The sequence below is a fragment of the Amia ocellicauda genome, chromosome 10 (genome assembly GCF_036373705.1).
Source record: "Amia ocellicauda isolate fAmiCal2 chromosome 10, fAmiCal2.hap1, whole genome shotgun sequence".
Taxonomy (NCBI): domain Eukaryota; kingdom Metazoa; phylum Chordata; class Actinopteri; order Amiiformes; family Amiidae; genus Amia; species Amia ocellicauda.
Window position 1 is genome coordinate 30,103,780 of NC_089859.1, and position 10,183 is coordinate 30,113,962.

Here is a 10,183-nt window from a genome sequence, read left to right on the forward strand (position 1 = left end):
TATATTTTTTTGGTCTGGTAGAAATAATATGGAGGAGTTAAATACCGGTATATTAACAGAAAGAAAAAACAAAGAAAATCATGCAATGGGTAATCATCCTGTTAGATCTTAACATACTCTGTTAGTTAGTTAGTAAAGCTTTATCCATGGCAACTCTAATCCAATATCAGAAGAAATAAGAAGCTACATTGTGCAGAATTTACATGGTGTACAGAAGTCTTTTAAGTGATTTTGTCAGCTGATACAGTTTTAATTGTGAAATTAGCTTTTATAAATATGAAGCAGTTTCCAGTTCAGTCTGAATCAGTAGCAAATGAAGGGTTAAAATGTTAGGTTTTATCTGTTTTATCACCAGCTGTTGCTTAAAGAAGGCAAAACAAAATCCTTGCATTAGGAACGATTAGTATAAGAGACAGCTTTAAATGGACATTGCACTGTATAAAAATTGCTCTCCTAGTTTACTTATATCCGCTTGTTTTACAGAAAGTTTTCTATTCATCCTTTAATTGCCCTTAAAACACGAGGTCTGAACCTTTTCAATGTGACAGCCTTGCATTTGTTAATTAACCCTGGCTTGCGATAAAACAGTCATGCTTTTCAAGTTTAGCCTCATTCCAGCATAATGGCCTGAAGAATAATCTGAACCATATTGAGCAGCACCCCTCCCTCCATCCCCCCAAGTGCACAGAAAGAATATTTATTGCTCATATGGTGCACATTCTATAAACAGTTTGTAAATAAGGACTTGACATTCACTAAAATGCTTTAAAGATTGGCCACCGACACTGCTATAACTAACACAATTAGTGTTTTGACATTCCGGAGGCTTTGCAGGTTTGCCTTGAAAAACAATGCGCCCTAAAATCATTAGCACGAGTGTGAAGTGTACAGATGTCTAATGTCGAATTATCACTTAGAATTGAGCGCAGAGAACAAGTGAGCTCTCTTTGCCAGTTTTTGTACTTCCTCTCATATGTTTTCAAGCTGTCTAATAGGCATTCCTGTCCTGGATTTTCTATGACTTTAGTGAAAGTTAAAAAAAGAAAACCATTCCTTTGCACAACAGAAGGAATCCGTATGTTATTGTCATAAAATACGCAAATCGGACAATAGTCTGAAAAGTCTCTATCGCATGAAAGGCTGTGATACTGGGATGGTAAATCCTTGGGAAAAAGTTGTTGAAGTTTACTGAAATTTTGACAGCAGAGTAAGTCCCTTTCCAAGATTTGTATGTATTTATTTATGTTTACTAAAGGCACATTCTAAGTTAAATTACATTGCATTTTAGTTCCTCTGATTTTTTAAAAAGCTGCAGAAACATAAATTCCTTCTTTTGTCTATTCAGAAAGAATATCAATTAAGGGGATTAAAAAATGTAAAAGCAGATGCCTTCAGACTGTGTTTGTTCTCCTTATTTACAAATATAAATGAAAAGGATCCTGAATCTAGGTGCGTTCCTTTTATGATAGAAAATACTTTGAATCACATGCCTCCATTCTTAATCTTCAGATTTGTGGAGTGTAGTAAAGCAGAATTGTCTGGAAAGCCTTTACGTATCCACAAGATACGTTAATACCATTGCTTGTGAAGGCCGTGCTCTGAAATGAGCTTTAAGTACAACCTTGACAGTTAATTTAGTTTTAAATATAAAAGCATTCTGTAAAAGAAAGAAATGCAATTCTATGCAACAATCAGCTACATAATGTCAAAGCATGCACAGAATTCTTACACATTTGCATTTCCCTTTATTTTTGTCGATTATTGCATATCCCATCATACGCTTGAATTTGTTTTTCTCTTTCCCACATCAATTGATATTTTCCATGCAAACGCAGGACTGCTGCAAACATAATGTCTCAGAGACTTGATGGTGATATAAGGGGCGCAGACTCCAATAGTTACACTGAATAAGATTAACCAGCTTCTCAGGATATTCTAATTAAATACTTCACCTGCTTGTATTGACACAAAGTGGTATCATAATTATAACCATGACAATATTTTTTACAAATTCATAGCTGTAACTTAGTGCAATTGTATTTCTCTTTCAGTCATCCTAATTCTTTTCCATCCTCTTGCCTTTTTCTTAAAGTGTTCCCCCTTTCCTTCAAACCTAGGCAGCATTGTAAAAGGTCATGGCCTTTTGGTCAGATCAACAGTGCTTCTGGAGATACACACACACACACACACACACACACACACACACACACACACACACACACACACACACACACACACACACCCAGAGGGATTCAAATTGCCAGTCCACTGAGTAAACATTTAAAATTGCAGACCTTTTATGAAAGCCCTTAAATGCAGCCCCTGCAACACGGGACAGAAATATGAGAAGTGTGCGCCGCGGTCTGAATTATGTTTAAGTGGTACCTCGACATGGAAATAACAATAAATGAGTGTGGTGAAATTACCCAGCTGCTTCGCACTCCGTTGTTTCACCAGTGAGTGCACAAACAGGGCTCTGAGTGACAAATTAATGTTTAAAGTGAAGTGCATTGGTTGTGTGGTCATATCATAATTATTAGGAAGCAAAGGTAGCCAGAAAATATGTAGACTTTACAAACCATGGAATAAAAACAAAAAACAAGACATGGCAGTAAGTACTAGCTCTGCAGAATGATTTCTCTTTATCAATGACTTTTCACCAGAAACCACAGTAATTGAATTCCCTGCCTTCAGTAAGTCTTATAACAGCAGTGGGGCCAAAGATGGTATTTCCTTTGAAATGCGTACAACAGTTACAAATAATTGTAGCGCATAGAAAGTGAAAACTGCTTCACAACTCCCAGGGCTGTTAGATTTAATATGCTGCAAACAGAGAATTCAAAAGGTGCTCTCACAAGGACATATATTTATGTTCTTAAAAAAGTCTCCAATAATGACCCTATCAAGATTTTGTACAATTCTGAATCTACAAACCTCGGGAATGTAGTGTCTATAGTGCCAGCTGCTTTACATTGACAAACTACTGTCTGGCAGTAATAAAGATGACATTCAATGCTATAGAACACACTTGGGAACATCTCGAAGGTCAGAAAGTTGAAAAAAAATGGTATATTCCTTGATCAAATTAAGAAACTACAAGGTGGATATGAATAACATATCAAACAGTTACTGGTGTGTATTTATTTTCCAGTTTGATGTGCAGCATATTTTTAACTGCCAACATGTACATAATTTTAAATGCTTGGTTTTATGTTCTTATTTTTTCTTCAGAAGGGTACTTTTTTAAGCTATAATTACCATTAAATAGATACCACACTAAATCCATTTAATATGATAATCCACAAAACAATTCTGTGAACAAGGTGTGTAGTGCAATCGTGTTTAACTGCCAGATTTCAGAGAATAAATTTAATTAAAGACACGGCACCTGCTTTGCAAAAGTGACTTTAGATGGGTAGTTTCAATATCTGATCTTTGATTGCTGTTATCTTCCCAGGCGATAAGTAGGTGTTTAAATCATCACCTTCTTAAGACTTGGAAAATAGCTGAATTTGTCCAATTAAACAAACAATTACTTCAGCTGCTATCTCTCCTGCCAAAGGGACTTGGTAAGCCTTGATTAGGAATGTGCTGTCTCCTAATGGCTCCTTGGTTCAAATCAACAACAAGAGTTTACTTTCAAAAAGTGGCAATCAGAAGAATAGAAAAGAGACCCAGGCTGTGTTTTACAGATGATACTGATTAGCATCGACTGCAGCAGGATGTAACGGGAACAGTACAGCCTGGATAACAAACCACAGCACACAAAACTCGAGAGCCAGTATGTGTCTTCACTTTCAAATATCTTTTGAAGGTGTAGACAGGCGAAGAGTCATTGTGCACAGACAATTTTTGTTTTGGTTTGTGCATAAATCAAATTTAAACCCTAAATGAAAACAAAGCAAAACAGAACAAGTAGGTACAAAAGCTGATATTTTAATGATCTATTTAGCATTGGTGTTGGCACCCACTTCTATAACTCATTTCAGCCAACTAGAATAATTATCATTATACCAACTAGGATGAATTAGTGTTTGGTAAACTTTAAAAGAGTATAATTGATAAATATGAAACTAAATGTGTTCGTAAATAACATTCGAAAGGGGTGTTCTCTAGAAACACGCAGAATATATAAAATACACGATTATATCAAAAGGAACCTGTGTTCATGAAGGAGTATGTACAAATAAATCATTAATATCTTTCCTAATGCTATCAATTTGAAATGCAAACCTCATCACCTCGTCCAACATCTTTAAATACAGCTGTTTTTTTGTTGTTGTTTTTTTTTATTGTCAAAATGAAAGGAGAAAAAAAAAATCACTCCACTGAACAAAGGCCGAAAAGCAATTGTGGCCTTGAAGGATGGATTCTTAAGCAATTAATGCATCTTTCTTTTCAACTCTTTTGTTGCAGGAGAGCACTGCTGTGATGGGCTATAGCAGGGAGCACCTCGCTCACAGGCAGGGATCCACAGACACAACAAAAGGCTCAGTTTAGTGGAAAGACTTAAGCCATTTCAAGTGCAGGGGGAGAAACAGGGAAGGACTCCAGACTGTTTCTCATTGTAATCTCTCATATCCTTATCGATCAGAGAGCTTAGCCTATCTCCCAGCATTCAGGAACCTTTCTACTTTTGTCATCATCCCTTCTATCCACAAATCGCATTGTGCAAATAGACTTCTGTTTATGGGAATTCAATGCGGACCTAAAGGTAGGCAGCAAGATAAAGAAACAAAGGGAACAATGTGGGGACTAACACTGCGAAAGAACACTACAGAACTGTGTTCTTGCCACGTTACTCAATTTTTGACCTAGATTTCATTTTCAGTGTCAATTGTATGCACTGTACAAAAAGTATAGATTCCCCCAGCTGCCTTGATTCTGTGATTACATAATGGTATTGTTAACCCACAATTAGTTGTGTTGTGCGTAACGAATAAAAGATGCCTGCTGTGTATTGCTCAGATGCACGACTGCCACTTGATCTTTCTAGATCACCTTCCGGAAGTAGAATTCTCTGAAGTATAGTACATCACCTTATCATCTTCCAAACCTACCCATTCTCCGTGTCACACTGCATGCACCACCCTGGGCTGGTCTGACGAGGTAAATGGGATGATCTTAATGCAGCCTGTAAAAATCTTCCTCCAGCCAGGGGGATCACTGCACAGGGATTATTTGCAGTGTCTCCACAATCAAGTGATGTAAATCAATTGGCTGCCCAATAAAGCATGTCAAAGGATACCTATAACCTTCCTAACAGGCAAAAAAGGACTCATTTGAACTCATCTGAAATACTACAAAGCATTAACTGTGGAATATGAAAACAACATATTTTGGGGAATAGAGCCCCCATATTGGTCAATGCGATCACAGAGCATGCTCCCCCTTTTTTCTCACCGTGTATTAGTTATATGATGAGGCAGGAACCTCTTCCATGCTTCATGCTTCATTCTTCAGTCATGCATTTCAATTCATCCTTGTTCTTACTGGTTGCCTTGCCTTAAGCCCTTCTTTCAATTCTTACCACATTGAGATTATATCAGATGATTGGGCAGACTGTGATCAAACCCATTTGCAGCTTTAGAACAGAAATATCCATCCACAGAGCTCTTTGGCACATCATTTTCTTTAAAAAAATCCCTCTAAGTATTTTTTCTAAATGCTGCTCCACTGATTAGGACATTGTTACTATTTATTGAACAGTAGGACATTCATTAATTTTGTTGACTATTCATTTTGATGTGTTCTTTCATAATAATCTGCAATCAGCCGGAGTTAATTAGGCTACCTAGTCCACTTAAGAGAAAATGCATTGAGTAACTAAATAATATCAACAGGTATATTGCTTCAATTATTGTAATATATGTTTTTTGTTCATGAGATTTTCTTCAGAAATGTTCTGTATATAAGAATATGATTCACTATTTTCATATCAAGCTGTTAATTCTCAGAATTGGGAGAAGTGGCAAAGTTGACTGTTGACCAGTCCTAACCAAAAAATGAACCTTAACAATAGTACCCAATGCATTGGCAAAAGAATCAATCATTATGAAGCAAATTCCTCTCTGCCAATCAGCCCAACTTAGTTAACTCTGAATAAATGTAAATCTAATCTTATTGCAATTCAGATTTGATTGGGAAATTGGAAACCTAAACATAACCCAACCCTTAAAAGAAAAGAATAATACAAAATAGTTACCATTCTATTAGGGTTGTGTGAGAAGCTATGAGGTCTGCACATTTAGAAAATAGTCCCAATTTAAACAAGCTGTGCTTTGAATGATTGTGGTCTTGCAACACTTGACCCTTTAGAACAAAACCGCCTTTCAGGGTACAGAGGAGGGTGTCTCATTGCAGCACAGAGGTCTGTTTCAGTCTGTAGTCTTAACTACCTGATACTCACACAAGGCACTCATTAAGCTATGATTAGACACATTTGCAAATACACCACCTAGGCAAAAGACTAACATAATTAAAAGGACTCTTTGTGAGTGTCTTTTGCTGCTCTGATCGATACGTAAGGGAAACAATTCCTTTAATGAGGGTGAAACGTGAGATGTTAATCACACCTTATTTTATTGTATAAGTTATTTTACTGTTGAGTGTAGTAGAAATGCACATTTTCAATCACTCACTCACTGTGACCCTGCACTGCATGTGGCAGGTATTGAAAATGGATGGATGGATGGATGGTTATTCACCTTACCTCAGCATAGTGTATTGTTTGTTAATCAATTTATTGATAGTGTTTATTAATTAAAGCACATTACAAATAAAATGTGAAAAGTCCTTAATAAAGATGATTAATAAAGAAAACAATATATAAAAAAGTGGACTGGGGAAGTAATAGGGAAATATGTTTATAATTATACATTAATTGCAGTGGCATATATTGATATATTGATTGCTAGAAAATACTTATTTTAAAACCAAATTAATCAATGTATTGAGGCAATTGAGGACACAGTAGTAGATACACAAATTAGGACCTTGCCCAGTCAAAATACACTTGCTATTTACAACAGCGCTTATGATTTTATGTCCAATATCACGTTTCTAATGTAGTCCAGATAAGAAAAAAACAACAACAGCGCTATCATTATTCAAAATCAATATTATTATAATTATTATTTATTTATTAGCAGACGCCCTTGTCCAGGGCAATACCTTTCTTGTTGCATGATTGCACTCGTAGATGCCCAATTGATCAGTATAGTTTATAAAGAAACTAGGGTGCTGTTTTATTCTCTCAAGCCACATCATTCACAGCCTTTAAGAAGACCACTTCGATCGATATGTTGGCAACTGAGAGCTGAAGCTGAGGATTTCCCAGCATATTTCTGGTAGCCCACAGCACAAACAGCATTGCAACTGTGAGTGTGAAGAAATTAGGGCAGCACATTGGTTACTCAGGTTAAATTAAATGGATGCATACCATTGATCAAGATCCAATTAGACTTCTCAGTTTAACTCATTTGAAATATTAACCAATGACACTTGATTATGTCAACCCAACCTTAAAAGATCAACCATAAAACAAGGGCTAGGCTCATCCAGACCGATAAAGGGTCACTGAGTCGCTTAAAATAGGAAGAATGTCTTTATATGAATGGAAGCACTTCTTTACACGTTTAAACAACCATTGCAGCTATTTAGTTGGACGTGACTCTTCACACCTTCAAAAAACAGCTGGATAAAATTGGGGAATCAGGAAGCTATTAGCAACCAAAGAATCCAGCTTGGTCTGATGGCTTCCTCTCCTTTCTAGCCTTATAATGTTCTTAATCCTACTCAACGTATCCATCCTTTTCAGTGCATTCCTCATGGATTTAATGTGGCCTACAAAATTTGAAAAAACACTGTCTGTTTTAGCCGGTGGTAATGAGCTACATGTCCCTCAGTGTATAAGAGTGTGTGCACGCATTACATGAGCATAATACTCCAATGTAGCATGAGATACCAGGCGAAAGATTGTGAAAACCATTCACTTATGAATTTCCACAGGGACTCGGGAAGTTGCAGGTTTTTTATTAAACTACTACTCTCAGAGCCCTGCTGTTAATTAGGAGTTGCCCGCAGTTGAGGCCAATGGGAAATACCACATGCTGAAAATGACACAGAGGAAGAATGTGTTGTAATGAGATGCAGGAGTTCAATACAGCGACTGGAGTTGCCCAGGACAAAAGAGCAGTTTACAAAGAGGAACCTGTCTTTCAAAAAAAGTCAAGGTAAAGGCGAGGTTTAAGGGTGTTTTTTTTCCCCCCACGTAAGAAAAAAGTTGCAATACTATATTAAATCAAGCTACATAATACAGAAAGCTTTAAATATTGGATTTAATTGCATGGCAGAGTATGATGATGTAATACTATGTATTCCTCTTAACACCTATATACCAGATATATATTTTTGCCTGGATCACCTGAACTGTTTGTCTCCACCTCGGAGAAAGGATAGGTGCATAAGACAGCAGTTGTCATCGGTGGTGAATAAACAAGGCTTTGTATGATTGTCTTCTGTTAACACTCCTCATACTGTTCAGGGCACACAAAAGAGTCAATACACATGAAAAGAAGAAGTCAATGAACCTGCTGGAAAAACTGAATTCCATCAAAGACATTCTGTAAAAAAACATCATTACATTTTAAAAAGTATACATCCAACATGTTCAGTTTTCTCTCCTCAAGAGTTACATATTTTCCAGACTCTTTGAATATCAAGGCCAGTGAGACTTCACTCATTGTTTCAGCTTTGTTTGCAGAGCATTCATTTAGTTGTTAAGTTGTCTTCACTATGTTCATTATTTTCCTGTCTGTCACAAGAAAAAAAAAACTTTCGAAGACACACATTTTCAAGAAAAAGGAAATGAAAAAATAATCTTTGAAGTGTAACATTTCACTATTAAGAGCAGAGTCAATAAAAATAGCTATTCAGCAATTCAAAGCCTACTCTCAACTGACAAATCTACTTCATCATAAAGTAAACATTCATTTAAAAACTATAGATATAATATATTCACACAATAGATACTAAAATATGGATAACAATAATGTACAACGGAAAAGGATATACCTTGTTTTATTTAAAACAGTGAAAATGGAAACGGAAGATTTCAGTACTTTACAATCAGTACTTAACTAAGTAATATATTAAAAGGAATCTACAGGCAAACGTTGAATTTACTTCGTATTTTCCATTCCATTAATTCCAAACGGTATCTTTGAGAAAAAAATAACATTTACATAGGGCCATGCCATTTTCAGAGTTTGGCCATTTTGACACAGGTGGGACAAGTTGGATAATGTGGCTTTTTTCCCTCATTGTAAGCATGTCTAACAGAGCTGTCAGGTAAGTCCATCTGCCTTCACAGTTATTCTCCATTAATTCATTATTTTATCTGATTGAGTTTAAAACCCAGTTTCTATTAAACAAATTTGGAGGAAGGAAACAACAATCGGAACATGGATTTGGTTAAATCCAAAACATTTAAAAGTCTGAATGACTCCAGAGCACTCTGACATTAGAGGTGTTAAGGCTACAGATGGCGCATTTTCTATAGATTTGTATTTTAATCTGTTAGCCGTCTTGACTGTGTGATGTGATGGCATCAGTCCTGCTGGCACAAAGAAAACCACAGAAACTCTTTTGTACTTGTGAGTGACCACAATCCATTGTCCTTTAGGTATTAATTGACAGCATTTCCTTTCTTGTGCTCGTATTGTGGATTTCAAGCTATGGCTGTTATCCTATTGTTTTTCATATGTCTGGCACAGTGATCAATCCTGCCCTGTAACTCCTCTCTCTGCTCCTCTGGGAACAAAGGGAAATCGACGGAAAATGGCTCCAGGCCCATTGCCACAATCTGGCAATGCACAGAATATGCCGGAAGTTGGGTAAAATATGGAGGCAACTTCAACCTTTCAGCAGTCTTTCAGAGAACAATCAACAAACTGAAAGATTAGAAACACAAGGTCATAAGCTAGGTGTTTGGAGCAGATCTCAGGTTACTGCCTTTCTGTGTCGTTCAATATCCATTTGTAAAATTGTATTAGCCTAATGAATATGATCGTTTTTGGCCAGCTGAAGATCATTTAGCATTAGATTAGATCTTGTCATTTCCTGGCAGCTACCTCCCATTCTTTCTAGTGACAGATCACCGATTAAACAAATAAAATTAATG